Raw genomic sequence first — 16,155 nt, 5'->3', positions numbered from 1 at the left:
TATATAATGTTTCTGACCCACCTGGCATAGATCTCAGTGGAATTTTTATTTATTTAATTTTTTTAGCAAAAATGCTGTCAGCTTTGCACAAGGCTCACCAAGGTTATTAAACAAAATAGGAAATAACCAGTTGCATTTGTCACAGTAAATTCACAGTAAATATTCACATAATGTGGTTCACTACACAAGTCACTGTATTGGTCCTGGAGAAGGCAGAGAACATCCATACATTGGCATACAGAAAAAAAAATAAATAAATAAAAATTAAAAAATTTAAAAAAGATAAATAAAAGGGGGAGGGGGGATTGACTATATTACAATATTAAATGTTAATTCATTCTGGGATGTAAACAGCAGCACAACTTCACTGTGGAACCTGGTGTAGTATTTATGCAATAGGTGGCTACACATAAATTATGTTGCTAAGAGAAGTTCCCTTCTTCCCCGGCAGACATTTTACTCCACACTTTCCTGCAGTAACACAAAATGGCCACCAGCTTGGCTCGGTGGGAGAGGAACTGTCTCACTGAGCCATTCCTGCTCCAATGCTGTAGCACACAAAATGTAAAAAGAATCGAAAGGTGTGTATTGCGTGCTCTACCTTATACATTGCAGCACACAGCAGGACAAAGCTCTTTATTTGAGCTTTTCCTTTTTCAGTTTGTATCTATGATTCTAATTTGTTTAAACCCTTACATGTCTGTATCCTATATCCCAAATATTTATCTTTTGCAGAACAACTAATGTTCACAAGTCAGGATCCTTTAAAATGTCTTCTTTGAAGTGGTCAGAGCAGCACTGTGTAATAAAATTCTAACCATGATGTTCTTAACACCCCAAGTCCTATTTGATACATTAACCCAAATGTATACCATACTGAGATATAGGCTATAATGTTAAAATATACACAAATTAATCTATGAATATTCATCACGGTACACATAGTGATGTTTGGGATCGCAGAGACAAAACTGGGGAAAAATGAAGCGCTCATAAAATCAATCCTGTTATTGTAGTTTGCAACACACTGAGACTGGAGCTGCTTGCAGACAGTTCTCTCATTTTATATAACCCATGTTAATAGTATCTGTAGCTATTATTTTGGTTCATTTGTTAATATTACTAATAGATTTCAAGATGCGATGCAGGATCCCACTATATGGTCATTTTGCTCTAGTTACCTAGAACGTTATCCAGGGTTATTAGAGGACCATAGCACAATAGTGTTTTAAGAATGAAATAGCTAGAAAGCTGTGGGAGAAGAAAAATGTGTTTGAGATATTTTCACAGTTGTTGGCCAATCAGGAAACGCTGTTGGTATATCGGTTTAAACCAGTTAACCCCCCACCCCACACACACACACACTTTGAGAAACATGCTTTACATGTATTTTCTAGTTTATCCCTTTTTATACTATGGGTATATTTTAATGAGAGTAACAATCATCCTGGCTGAATAACCTGAACAATATTAAGGTTTTCTTTCCAAAGAAAAAACAATATTGGAAAAAACACTAAATTTGATACTTTTCAAATCTTTTTTTAACTGTAATAAAAGAAAAACATTCTGGGTACAATGGAAACTGTTGGAGCCAATAGTATGCTTTTAAAACCACCCTCCCCCATGTAACACTTTCCTGCAGTAACAAAAAATCACCACCAGCTTAGCTGACACGCCTAATGTGCAGCAAATGCACATGGAGAAATCTGCAGTAGCCTGATCATTTTCTGAATGATTTTTAATAGATATAGAAATCATGTTTAGGACTCTCATAAACCCTGGGCTATAAAAAGACTGATGAAGGACGTTTTTTAAAGGGTCATGAAACACTAAACTTCGTTTTCTGAGATTTTAACAGAGGTGTTTGTGTCACACATCATAAAAGACAATGTTAGCATCCATTAATTTTAACTGTAGCTGAAACCTGGTTAATTTTTAGAGATGCTGCCAGGGCTAGACTCTGGCTGCATGCAGGTGATTGACTCGATTACTGACGCATTGAAATTGTTTGTGTGTAGCAAGCATTTTCCTACAAGAATTGGAGAAAGGTGGACTTCGGCCTTGCTCATGAAAGCTGTTTGCATCTAGACAGTGATGCCGTACCAAGTCCCGAGGACTTTTCCATCCCTTCAAAGGAGATATGTGTCTAATTTTTAACCATAAGTTTCACTTGCCTTTTGCGCTAATTAACCGCAAAAAGCTCCATGGCCCGCCAGCTGGCCGTTTGGAAAGCTAAGATTCTTGATTCAAATGATACAAACAGTTTCAAGATAGAATCACAACAGCAGCTACAATCAAGGTCTCTGTCAGACCACCAACATACAAACAAACACCTACAAAACTGCAGCGACTCGCCTATGAAGTCTCATAGTAGTCCACTGATCGAAAACATCCAGACAAATGCGGTCTTGTTACACTGGCCAAGGTCCAAATGATCCAATCATGTAAAAATATTTAGTCCAAAACACATTATTACATTGGTAAATAATTTTATTTTTATATATATACAATATGTGTATAATATAAATATAAATGATTACTGGCAGATTATGGTGCCTAATCTTTCACATATTCTCCGTTGTAACTTCAGTTTGCTTGTAAATATACCTTATCTCTTGACTTTTAACCTCTTAACTTTCCAATTGACACATCATTTGAACCAATAGGAGCTTCCATGTCCTGTCCTTCGCCTTCAATAGCCAATGAGCATCCATGTTGAAGGGAAGTGCCTTTCCTTTGTGAAAAGCTTGGGCCTATTGCAACCGATTGTGTGGATGACTGGTTTTGGTCACCATTTCGACATTTCTCCCATCCGCACTGCCTCCGGTACGTCCATGTTTTCCTCCACAGTCACGCCAGGGGTTAATGGTTCAATTAGATAGGGCAGAGGACCTGCACTGCTATCCATCGTGTCTCCATTTAACCCTGGGGTTTCAGGAGGAAAGAAGTCCTCCACCTCATCAGAGCCCTGCGTACTGCTACCACTGGGAACTTCTATGTCACTAGCCTTCTTTATTGTGAACCTACGTGTTCAGAAGGTACGTAGATCTACATACAGAACCGTTTTTTTGGGCATCATTACAAACTTATTTTCAAATATATGCATCTATAGTGTGTCTATATAATATATAAACATTTAAAATAATATAGTATGTACATTTATATGTATACAATTATATGAAATGACGTTTTAATCTATATAATACGTGTACCAGGGCATTCAGTTACTTTTAAAGGGAAAAAACAGTGTAGTCAGTGTGTAGTCAATGTATTTCATTGGACTTTAACTTTGCCAGCTATAAAAATCTTGCAATTCCTCCCACTTTACCACTGATATTTAGTGAGAGTCGGCATGGGCCACTGACAGATGACCGTTGCTCACCCCCTTTTTCCTTCCTTGCCTTGCCCTGCCACACCCACTCCCCTCCCTTCTTCTCCCAGCCATCCACACCCATTTAAGTTGCGTTTTTCAAAAAGATTGTGAGGTAGACTTGAGCTGAAAGAGTGGGGTTTCATGACCCTTTAAATCCTTTGTCAGTATTTTTCATTAGTTCGCGCTTAATCTATAAGCAAACTGAATGGCATGTTTCACTGAGTGAGAAATATAATCAATAATTAACATAGTGATGATTTCAAAAAAATGGACATTAGTGGTGTATATAATATTATACATATTTTTATGGAAAAGCATGCAATATCGAGAAATTCTGACTTTTGTGCTGCAGGTGTCTTGTCAAATGTGTAAAAGATCGAAAATTGTGCAAATGTAATCTATTTCTAAAGAGGAAATTTGTCAAAAACATAAATAACTAGCATCAAGGGGCTATCATCAGGTGAGACTAAGACCATTTAACCAGTAATATATTTTATTACCATGTTACTTGTGAAGCAAGCGTTACATAAGATTAAAACAAGTCTACTTTGATTATTTTTGACTACCAGGCACATTCAGAACACTGATCTATATTAATCTTAAACGATATACTGCTTTACATAGCATCAGCAGTGGCGCTGACCTTTGATCATAAAAATGGGCCTTGCTCCAATTTAATCCTAACCACATTTGGACTGAGTGAGCAAAAGTATGATTAAGGGTTGTTGATTCATAGCCACCCGGCATGCTGGGCAGGAGTGAAGAATGTGTGGGTACTGTATTAGCAGTCTTTAGCTTAAACTCAGTGGGGTCTGTTTAAAAATCTGTCTAAATAACATTGGTTTTGAAGCTATACACATCTGTAGCATTGCAGTAGAAAGCCAAACCAGTTGTCATAAGGTCATTTGATGTTCGCTAAGAAATCTATTTTTGTGCCCCTTGTTTGTGAAAGAAACAATAAAAAAATTACGTTAATTCACCATAAACAAGTTTTTAAAAAAATCCACAAACTAATAGAGAAATCAAGGTATGCACAGGAAAATGCAGCACAGTCAGGCTGTGCACCAAGGACATGCACAGTTATGCCCCTCCCCTTAGTGAACACAGTGAATGCAGAGGAGTGAGTGGAAAATTACTGGAGGATGGGCCATACCATTTTTACACAAACTAGGGGGTGGGGTTTTTTTGTTTGATTGTTTGTTTTGTTGTAGTTTTTTTTTTTTTTAAGATTAACAATAATATTTTAAAAATCCTAATTGACCTACACTACACAAATATAATTTCATATTTTTAAGAAAAAACTGATATGCTTACAGAATGCAGCAAAATGTACATTTTAAAAACATTACTGAGATGTGACCAAGGAGTCGAACAATGAAATCTGAGTTGTGGTATGTAACTTTGAAAGAGCAAGAAACAGCAAAAACAGTGAGAGAACAAGGCACAATGCCCAGTCCATGTGCTACTGGAATACAGAAGCAGAAAACCTAAAAGAAGGCAGGATAACAGGATCAGAGTGCTGAAAGCACTGTGAAGTTGTGGGGTAGTGTGGCACGTAAACACTACTACTTATCATTGTCCTTTTCACTAACTAATCCGTACTAAGGTTTATTTCATTAGTTGGTGCTGTTTGAACATTTTTTTTTTAAATAAATGAGTGGCATAATCATGCAAAAATCCAATGGCGTAATCAAACAGGGCCACTCTACATGCATCAACATGCATTATATTGGTATTCATGCACTCAGTATTTTAGCAAAAAATCAGGAGTTCAATCATTTTCTGTTAATGACAATTTGCCTTTGTGTCTCATTCATGAATAACCTATTAAAATTTTAATAATGTTGGGACCAAAATCATTTTGATGTATTCTGTTGAAATCTGTTGCTAATGAAATATTTGGTATCACCAAAAAATGTAAACATAATTCATTCTGAACTAGCAGACTATTCCCATGTACTTGTTTACCATCCAAGTACAAACCGTTAAGTATCACCTCATGACCAATAACCCATGTGGGAAGAGTACAAAAGGTCCATGCTATATCACTCATTGGTTTTTCCAAGGATTTGATCATTTTTAATTTGTGAACATTTCCAACCTCGGTTCAGGGCAGCATGCCAGACCCAACGGAGTTGGATGATGGATATGATAATTGCCCAAACTGTTTGGGACCTTGACAAGCAGCTTGACAAGTACCTTCATAGTCTTGCCCTAACTGCAGCATAATGCACCTCTCATGCTATGGAAATACTACTGACTATTACCTTGCTTTGATGCTGCATATTACAACATGGAGTGAAACACGCAGCACGAACTGCTGCATAGCCCTCTAGAAATAATAAAAATAAGCTGCTTTCCTGCATTGTTGCAGCAAACAGAAACAGAAATGGGCAAAAAGCTTAGCTGCTCAGCCATCATGGAAATGTAAGAGTGAAATGCAGTGGAGCTGGAAACAGACACTGGCCAAATGCAGGAGCTGTTGGGGGTAAAGCAGTAGCCTAATGAAGAGAAGACTTGGACGAACTTTGTACAGCTGCCTGGCATACAGCAACAAAGTCCAGTGGCTTTGTTCAATTCTCTAACATTGAGGCCCACCTGGGCTGAAAGCGCTGCTAGTACACGTTCTGGGGGTTGGTTGCGGCTCAGCAGCAGCAGTGAATGAGAAGCAGGTTGAAATTAAGGCTGAGAATCTGCCACCTGACACAGCTGATCAGACGCCAAATCCATTTTGCCCAAACAAGTAACTGGAGTATTCCATAACGGAGCCATTTCATTAAAGAGTTGTTCATGTTTAAGAACACATTGAAGCTGTGATCTAATAACAGAGCATGCATACTGGGTACAGTGGCAGATGCAGAAGGCCTAGGGCTGAGCTCAATGCTTCTCATAGATAGACCAGTGGTCTCACTAGTGGTACAGGCTGATGAAGACCTGCGCTGCATACACGCTGGGCACAGAAATCCTTCAGGCAGTACTCCAAGCTATGAGAGCCATAGCAGTGTAATTCACTGGGTCTGTTAATATTAACAAGTAGTCAGGTTTGGCTCACTCAAATACCAATGCCAGAGCCTGGTTAAAAAAACAAACAAAAAAAACACGAGTACCACCTGCCAGTACCTGGAGAGATCTTTGGCACACAGACCAGGAGGAACTAGATGATCATGTCTTTTTGTCTGAAACACAAACTTAATGTCAGCTTACTTTTAGCTGCCCCTGTCTGCAGTCACATTCTTCCTGCTAAGTTATGTTTCAAATACAGCAGATAGAGAGAGTTACACAGGCTACAATCTAGGCCATGTTTGTGCCACTGCAACAACGTAGACCACAATGGTGATTGCGTGCAGGTTGTGACCAAACGTCCAGAGCAAGAGTCACTGAAGATGCCAGGGGACATTTCTGAAAATGCATGGTTGATCTGGGCTGGTTTTCCTCCTGCAGTTTAAACATTCTAGTTTGATAACATCAGATCAGTGGGTCCTGACCACACTGTCTGCTGTCCAAAATCCATTTTATCACACTGCAGTTGCTGTGGAGCGGAGTCAATTCCACAGTTATCACATGAGTCGAGTGACATACCAATTCAGTCCATCTCTTAGGGTTTGCTGTAGCATCCAGGGTGTTTACAAAGTGTGTGTGAGTTGCCTTAGTGCCCCTGCAATGACAGGGTCTGCATGTACTCTCTCTTCATATGTGACAACTAAACAAAGCTCCTGATCTCGCATGTGGAAGATTTGGGACAATCACAAAAGAGACTGTGCCGTGCCACTTGCAAGCCATGTGAATCATCCTGAGAGGAGCTGGAGTTGTCTCGATTATGGAGGCAGTCTGTAAATTGCAAGGAATCTGCAGATCTTATAAACATGGCCGGGATGTTGGAAGCAACAACCCAAGTAGTGAAAGAGAATACTACACCTCAATAGTCGGTAGTAATTTCAAAAGTCTGTGCATATGCCCTAAGGTGTGGGACCACTGCAAATTTTGAGGTGCCATTGAAGGTTTCTCTCTGAGAAAAAGGGAGGAGTAACAACAATTGCCTCCCAGCAAGCATTGCTGAGGTGGGTGAATGAGCTCTCAAAGTGGGCAGATGCACACCTTCTGCATCTAAGAGCTTGCAGCAAGCCTGTACCTGAAGATTGGCAGCAGGTGATCTGGCTAATTTAGAACAGGAACAGCAGATCCACAGTCAGTTTGTTTGCGAACAGATTCAATATCCAATGTGGTTCACAGGCAGGGCAGAGGTAGGGACTTTGGGCCAGGGTGCGTCAATGCACCACTGGCCAAATCTACAGATATATGCTTTTCTGTATACATCTACAGCACATCCAACAGACTATGTAATCAGTGAAGGCCCAATCTGGCCAAACAGGCCATGGGTTCTCCTGCTACCCATCAGACCAGACATGCTGACTAGACATGTAAGGGTTACAGTGGCACAGTAAAGCACACCTCTTGAAACTGAGTCTGGCGTCTGGGAGCCATTCCAGCATACTGGCATGTTCACAAGTGGTCACTTAGGCTCTTACTGTATGTGCTTTTTCCAACTAAGGGCCAGTTGTATGCGAGCAAATTTTTCCCTATAGTGTGCAAATTTTTTTTCTTTTTATGTATCATTTTGTATTATCAATCAGCATACAGTGTGTGCATCTGGGCACTAAAGTTCATGCAGGTCACAATGTAGCTGAACCCAGACTTCCTGACATATTAATAAATCTATGTATCTTCTGTTGCAGATGAGTATGCACCCACGGCAGCCATGTGTTCTGTGAGGGTTCTCAAGCAATACGTGGAGGTGACCGTTAGCTGGTGGTGCCCAGTGGTTTGTGTGCTTTGGGGAGCACCATAAAGGGGTTGCATGCTCTAAACACAGGGTATTCCACTGGGTATTCCTGATTTTTCAGGCATATCTGAACATAAGGCAAGAGAGTTCTTCTTCCATCAAATGCCACTCAACATGCTTGATCAATACCTGCAGGGCAGCACTAAAAGGAGTACCACTTGCAGACAATGGTAAAGCGGCAACATGCATATCATGTCTACCTTCCCAACATTTTAAAGATTGATTGCTGGTTCATCACACCCCATGTGCTTGGCGGTGAACATGAGCAATTGTCTTCCTCAATAAAGTACAGCATCAGAAGTTTTTATGAGGTTGCCCTATCAGGACATGTTAGGAACCCTTGGAAGGACTTTGATGTATGGACTCCAGTAGTCCCATGGAAACCCCCCCAGCAGGTCTGGAACATGAGTAGAATGGAAGGCTACAAATGTGAATGTGGTTTTACTAATAAGTGGAGGACTGCCAGGCCACTTGGGTCAGTTGGATTGGACAACAATGGGCAAATGATCAGCAAGGACCTTTTATAGGATAAAACATGAGGTCAAGGTCACAAGGTGATGGAAATGCACACAGGAATACTTCACTAGGAATATTCCACTAGGTAATTACTTCTGCAAGGTCCACTATGTAATTACCTCTCCAATTAGTTATAGAAGCTTGGTTACGTATGACAATTTCTTTCATAAAATATATGACTAAATGTTCAACACTTCAAAGAGCTGCCAGTCTATCTTCTACGGATTTGAAATATTTTAACTAATAGGTGGATTCACCATAGCTTAAGTACAATTGCAGAAATACATGGCCTTGGCACCCAGCTGGCTGTAAATGCTTTATTTAAAGGTGACTGTTTTACTTGGGCAGTTCCATCACAGTTTATTCTAAATTAGCCAAGTCAAACACCCACTGTTTAAAGTATATGGTACAACCCATAATTATTTATAGAAGGCAAATACTGCAATATTTTTATCTTGCTACTAAGATACACTGATGGGCACTACCATTCAACCAAGTACAGTAGATACATCCAAGGATAATAGATTCAAGGTAATAGAAATGAACATTTAAGCCCAAAGTATACTCAGATTTTTTATGTTTACTCTAGCGTATGTGCACAGTCGTACGCATAGCCTTTCAAAGTATATTCCATTTGACATGTACGCGTACACAGGTGGTCGACGCATATACATTACGACACCTTGCACTACCCCTCCTGGCCTGCAAGAGTCAGTACAGAACAGTAAAGCAGGTCTACTGGTGTGAAGGAGGACAACGAAGAAGAATCACGACACCACGAACAATGGAGGAGAAAGACATGCTGCTTCAATTGTTGAAGAAATTTCAAACAAAGAAAGAGAAGATGGTCTGACGTAGCCATCCGTTGTTGTTCTAACTCGCACTTGTTTCCATCTCTTCCGTTTATTCCATTTTTTTCTTCGACTACCTTGAGAATCAATGGCACTGGGTCACTGTTGCCACCTTGTGGAACAACTAAATGGTGCAAAAGAATTAAATGCGCATGTGCGACCTGCGTGTACAAAATATGCGCGGTTAGAAAAATCTGGTAGCGTACATACAGTACACGCATACTTTGATGACGAAATTTGCGTCACATGTACTGTACACTGTTCCTAGCATACGCATAAAAAGTGAAGTATACTCTGGACTTAATGCTAGGCTTGCAGTAAACGAGTTATCATATCTAGAGTTAATATCACTAGTAATGTATGATCTATTAATGCTAGATAACCACCAGAGCCGTTGTGAAACACTTAGGGACCACCTTGAGCATATGTTCCTACATGCCGAGATTTTCTCAAAAGGTCACATAGTGACATATGATGCAGTATTTTCAACTAATACTGACTCATAATGAAATAATTTCCTTTTCCTTTCTTATCTGTGCACATGTTGGATTACCCGATGTGTGCATCGGAGAATGTGGGCAACATGAGAACTTAAACATGGGAAAAAAAATTTTATGCCCTTGAAAATATTGACAATAGGAAAGTACAAATAATATTAAAATACTTAAATAGTGCAGATCTATCATGAGAGATGTTTTCCATATCAGCAATGTCCTGTTATGTATTCAGCGCAGACTGCACCAACGAAAACTAAACAGGGTCCTATTATCGCTGTTGCTTCACTGCAGACACTACAGATTCTCCCCAATGTATCGTATGCATACAGTTTATGGTCCTCCCATGAACTAGGCTCTTGTTGGTTTTCGACTGTGTTGTTTACCTTAAATATCTCACATCGCGAAATGCACACACCAAACAATAGCATGATGATTTGAAGCTAAATTTAAATGTGGCTTGAATATGATTTGAAAAAGTCAGATTTAAATAGGATATATTTTTTGCCTGTTCAGACAGTAGAAAATTTTTCGCACTCAAATCAGATAGGCCAAAAAAATGATTTGACCTGCCTTTCCAAATACAGCTTTATGTTATTCCTCTTGTTTTGTCATTCTTATTTGCTTTCCCGTGGACAAGTGCAGAAGAATTGACTTTTTGCTAGGCAAATTTTATTCACAATTAGCGTAACAGCCACTAGCTGCCTTAGCTAGCTGCTGGTCCAAAGGACTCAACAGGATGGCAACTTGTTTCAAGGGGGCAGCACTTGAACTGGATGGTAGAACTTGTCATAATGTGGTAATTTAATTAGGTCATGATGTGTTCATTTCATCAGGGCACAGTAATTATGTGCTTTTGCACAAACACCATGTTATGTTTAATTCATGGCATTTCGGTATCATAATTAATCATGCTTTGGCATGCAATGACTTGTAGTCACTAAAAATGACTGGTTAGTTCCAATTAGGAACTGTTAAATATGAATTGTGCATTGACATGTGATCACTAAAAAATTACATCTAACATAAAAACAGATACATGTTGGAGGTAAAATAAACATTTTAGAAAAAATAAATATATAAAAGTATAACAATGTTGTCCAGTACTGTAATCTCAAAACCTCAGAACCTTCCTACACCAGCAACAGGGTTAACAGTTATAGTCAAAAGCCATGTAACAGGCTGAAACTCAATTAAAACTAGCAGTAGATACTGCAAATTGATAAACAGTGATAAATGCAGTAGTTCTATAAATGCGATTCAAAAACCGGCAAACCAAGTTAGTAAAGTGTAAAAACTCACCCAGTGTTTTTAGACCGGCGATGCGCGTGTACTTTCACCGGTACCTCCAGAATGTCTTGAGCAAAGCGCCGGTCTTTGCTTTTGTTATTGTTTACATGCACTGATTCAGTTCCTAATTTGAATGTGCCTGGCTTACAGCGTGATTCGTCAACGCGTAAGGGTGACGGAATTGCATACAGTCAGACAAACATACAAGTGGACTGACTGTAGACAGTAGGATTGTATGTGTGTGCGCGCGCGCGTATCTGTATGTGTGTGTGCGCGGTCTTGGTGAAACAGTGTAGACTCTCGAGCGTTGTTCCTCTCTCGCGCGCACGGCGTTACAAAGCCGAAAGGAGGGGGCAAGGACTGCGCGCGCGAGAGCGAAGAGAAAACGACTACCTCCTACCTGCTGTAAAAGAGTTAGCAGAAAAAAACACCCTCTGACGCTAAATAAGCGAAATATCAACACAAAATAGTATGAATTGTTGTGAATTTAAATGTAGACTGATGTAAACGTGAATGATGTAATAGTGTGCGGAAGTAAAACTGAAATCATCTCATGTTTGCAGATATTAAACTATGATTTTACGCCGCGTTTTAACATAACGTAATATAAAGAAATGCTCGAGTTTTATTCGTAAATAGCCACATTAAATTGCATTGCCATTCAGGTTTACTGATACTAGTATGCTAACGATGCTCTATATAAAATATGTTTACATTTTATTTTTGAAATGATAGTTAACACTTATTCTTATATGTGCCTTTGTATATTCCAGCTAAACGCATTCAAGAACGACTTTCCTGGGATCGTTTCTCTGTGCCCGGCCCTTCCCCCCACATCCACCCTCCTCCTCTCACACAAATCCCAATGCCACGACATGCGGTGGGGGAGGGGGGTTGTTGGGGAATAAATGACCAGTATCGGATCTACGAAAAATGTGGTCGTCATCGTGTATTCGGGGGTGGGGTGTAACTAAAATGAAGTGGATTTAGATCTGATAGCTAATAGGTTAAAAACTGCACATACAAAAACAAAAAAGAGAAAAGAAATATGTTTGTGGTGAGGGAAAAGGGGGAAGGGAAACAAGAGATGTGCGCGAGAGGGGGAAGGGAAGTGGGCGGAGCCTGTGCTTTCACAATGGCAATGCAAAATGTTCAAACAGCTCTCTAACATGTCTCAAATATACAACAGATATAGTATATTACAAGTTATAATAGATTAGTTATCACAGAACAATGGGCTTATTAAAAGTCTAGGTTGTGTGCATGGCTGTAATTAGGTTTGTCATGTAATTTTTCTATCACGTGATACATTTTATTTTGTAATTTTGAAATTCTATTGGCTAATGTGAGTGGGGGAAAAATAAATAAACAGATGACTAATCTCAAAAGACCAGCTGATTTTACCTCATTGGTTAATGTCTATGTTCATACCGTGCATGATTCATCCGTATTAATGACTCGTATCAAAATAATCTTTTCCATAATCTTCCATTAAAAGGCCTCTAAACATTAACAAAGATAAATGTATCAGTTTTTGTATCATACTGTCTTTAAAGCAATCTTGCTATATTGAAATTAGCAACATTGGGGGGACCAAGCACCTTCCGGAGAAATAGAGACATAAAAGTGCAAAGAAAATCATATGAAAGAGCTCGAATGAAAATTTGATAACAGCTCTTACTACTGTATATAGTCAGCCATTTTGTTTCCATGCCACGTTCTGTTAGTCTTGATGTGTGTGTTCTCTCTGCCCAAAATGTCTGCTAGCCTATTTACACTGCAGTTCCACCAAGGACCTCTAGGGGTTTTACATTTGTTTGTGGGGGGGGGGGGTATATTTATTTTATTTTATTTTTATCACATGCTTATTAAGACCTGATCTGAAATGTGGCCCCAGAACTAAAAGTAATTCTTGTTTATTGTTCCGCTTGTTGCTGTCAGATGAGGGGAAAAAGAGACACCCAGTATAGGCTATTATTTGGTTAAACAAGAACAGCGTGGACTTTGTTTGGTTACGCAGTTTTGAGTTAATCTTAACATTACAGTTTCGCAAAAAAAAATAATAACGTGGCAGTATCTGATTAAAAAGAACAACAAAAAGCAAAAAAAAGTGTTGTTTTTTTGTTTTTTTAAAGTGCAGTTGAGTATGTGAATTTACATGCATAAGAAAACAACAAAATAGTCCTAAACATAGGAGCTCAAGAATATATAAAGTGAAAAGCTGAATTGTATCATATGTAAAATGGTGAGTATACAGTCCTCCATTTTTTTTCTGCTCTAGAATTTTCTAAAGCATACTCTCTGGCCACGCCCATTTCCCCCTCAAAGACGAGGGAGGGGCTGAGGAGAGAAGCGCCCGCGAAGCACACTACAGTCAGACTGAGGGAGGGACGAGGAGGAGGGAGGAAAAGAGCGCGAGCACAAACATGGCGACATTGTCGCATGACAGCCATGTAGAAAACGTCAAAACAGCATTTTTGTTTTTGTGCAATGACTCATTTATACCATAACGAGTCTTTATTCTATTATGCAAACAATATTTAATGAAGGTTCCAACTTTAGATGCTGCGATTAAAAAGTTGTCACATGACTGTTGTTTTCTACCACATTTTATGGCAATATGTTTAATGAAATTAGTAATATTGTTATATATTCGTGTCAGTTTATTTTCGATATCTGCGATATTCGTTACACATCGAAAACCCGCGTGCTTCAACGAGCCGTGATTGGCGCGTTTCACGTGGCGATCCAGTTTCCCGCGTTGGGCTGTGTGCCATCCTGTGGCCATGTTGAACAGCTTGGAGGTTCTGCTTATTGTCCTACGCCGCCCCCTGCTGGCGAGCATCTTTCTATAAAAAAAACATTTTTATCTTGAGGAATGTTGAGCTCGTACACAGACCGTCACCATTATCAGATTTAAGCAATTACCATGCAGATCTACTAAACTGTCATGTCAACAGCACATGTATGGGATTAAAACGTTTGAAGGAAAAAAAAAATCCTTATCCTTGCATGGAAAAAAGTTCTGAATACGTTCATATGCATGGCATTTATGAATGTCTTTCGCACAATAATTTGATTTCCTTAAATGTGCCAAGCGTTAAGCAGCTTAATAAATGTGGATTGTTCTTAGCTGTTGTGCATGTGCAAGTCTCTATTGTGTGTTACTTTAGATAAAAGCGACAGCCAAATTAGGGAAAATGCAATTTATTGCATTTCAACTGAACAGTACAAGTACCCAACCCTGGTCCTGGAGTACACCCTGTCCACCAGCAGTTCCTGAAAGTGCTTATTATTGAGAAAACCAGGGAGCACATGTTGTGAGTCAGTGTAGGGGAAACAGGAGACTTTCAGACATCCTATATTGCGGACATAAACTGATTCAGTGATGGCTGGGAAATGCTCCTATCCCAATTTTATCTGTGCAGTTTATAAGAATGCTGAACATGCACATGCTTTCTTCACACAACATGACACGCAACATCCACCATCACAAGAAGCTACATGGTGCATCCATTAATATGCCATCTCCATTGCTCTTTTAAGTCTGAGTATAAATACCCCTGCTGGAAAAAAAAACAACAGAACCCATGACAGAAATCCTTATGGTTTCCTCTACAAATACCATTACAGACCACCAGCTAAACATTAAAACTATTACCATCACTGGTCCATTGCTACCAATAGAAGGCAACAGATTACCAGTAGAGACTGTGAGGGAAATTATTCATTTTTACTTTGTAATAGTTTTGTTCTTGTTCTATTTCATTCTCATCTGAGGATAACGCCTAAGAAGGCCATGTCATGTCACTGAGATCAGTACAGAATGTTTATCTGCTTACAGAGACACAAACATGTTCTTCTGTTCAAGGTTCGTCTGTCTAAGACCCTGAAACAAAGCCTGTTTGAACTGCCTCAAACTGCTTCTTATCGGTACACAGAAGTGTGTCATGCTCTGCGTTTCATATATATATATATATATATATATATATATATATATATATATATATATATATATATATAGTAGTGGTCCAGTACAAGCGCTTCAGAGCGCTCTCATTATTCTATCCTGCTTTATTCTATCCTGTATTAACCATCTTTCTGTAATAAACCTTTTTACCTTCAGAGGATGAGTCTGCAAGTGTTGTCTAATTCCACGACAATTTGGCTTCTCCTGGCTGGGCTGCGTGAGTCTTTCAGCTTTACTGGACAACAAGCAAACAGGAGGACGCTCGTGGAAAAGTTTCATCCTGAAGTCCATGTTGAGCGAAATACCGATGCAGCATTACCGCTGACTGGTAGGAATCATCAAGAATTTAGAATTAGAATTAGAATTTTATGAAGTCATAGTGTATTGCTGTCTCTATGGAAGGGAGTCAAAGATTTAGAATTAGAATTTTATGAAGTCATTGTGTATTGCTGTCTGTACGGAAGGGAGTCAATGATATAAGAAATGTGTGTATTACATTGAGAGAGAAGTATTACATGGAGCGATTTCTTATAAGAAGTTCAGGAACTTTGCCTCTGCGACGGCAGAGATATCGGTGTTTCTTAGATCACAGATTCAAAACTAAGATATATACAGACGGGTATATATACAGAGAGAGAGATAATAACGGTAAAAATATTTGCTAATGGAAAGAGTCCGGTTCGAGCAATGAATAAGTAAAGAGAGTACTTATTAAGAAGCGCAAGAGGCGCAGTATTTTTGCGGTGGGTTATTATCATGTGTCAGGCCCCATTGACTCATTCCATTATATCAGCGGTACGTGATATATTTATTAAATTTAA

The 16,155-nt window shown here is 39.2% G+C and overlaps 1 protein-coding gene and 1 long non-coding RNA gene across 3 annotated transcripts in view; both read right to left on the bottom strand.

Annotated features, from left to right (window-relative positions):
- atf7ip (activating transcription factor 7 interacting protein) overlaps positions 1-11,693 on the bottom strand; it is a 57,396-nt gene extending 45,703 nt beyond the window's left edge. Inside the window, exon 1 of one of the 2 annotated variants that reach the window (XM_053615192.1) lies at positions 11,377-11,693. The gene's annotated coding sequence lies outside the window, so the exon portion shown is untranslated. The remainder of the gene's footprint in view (positions 1-11,376) is intronic. The other variant, XM_053615189.1, reaches the window with a different exon arrangement.
- Positions 11,694-14,006: 2,313 nt separating this feature from the next.
- Positions 14,007-15,661, bottom strand: LOC128601805 (uncharacterized). Its single transcript, XR_008384751.1, has 2 exons — positions 15,485-15,661; positions 14,007-14,213 (listed from the first exon to the last, which is right to left on the bottom strand). It is a non-coding gene; the product is annotated as an uncharacterized LOC128601805 (long non-coding RNA).
- Between the last annotated feature and the right edge of the window lie 494 nt (positions 15,662-16,155).

Source organism: Ictalurus furcatus, chromosome 26 (assembly GCF_023375685.1).
Source record: "Ictalurus furcatus strain D&B chromosome 26, Billie_1.0, whole genome shotgun sequence".
Lineage (NCBI taxonomy): Eukaryota > Metazoa > Chordata > Actinopteri > Siluriformes > Ictaluridae > Ictalurus > Ictalurus furcatus.
The sequence above is the reverse complement of the archived record's forward strand: the minus strand, read 5'-3'. Positions and strand labels throughout refer to the sequence as shown.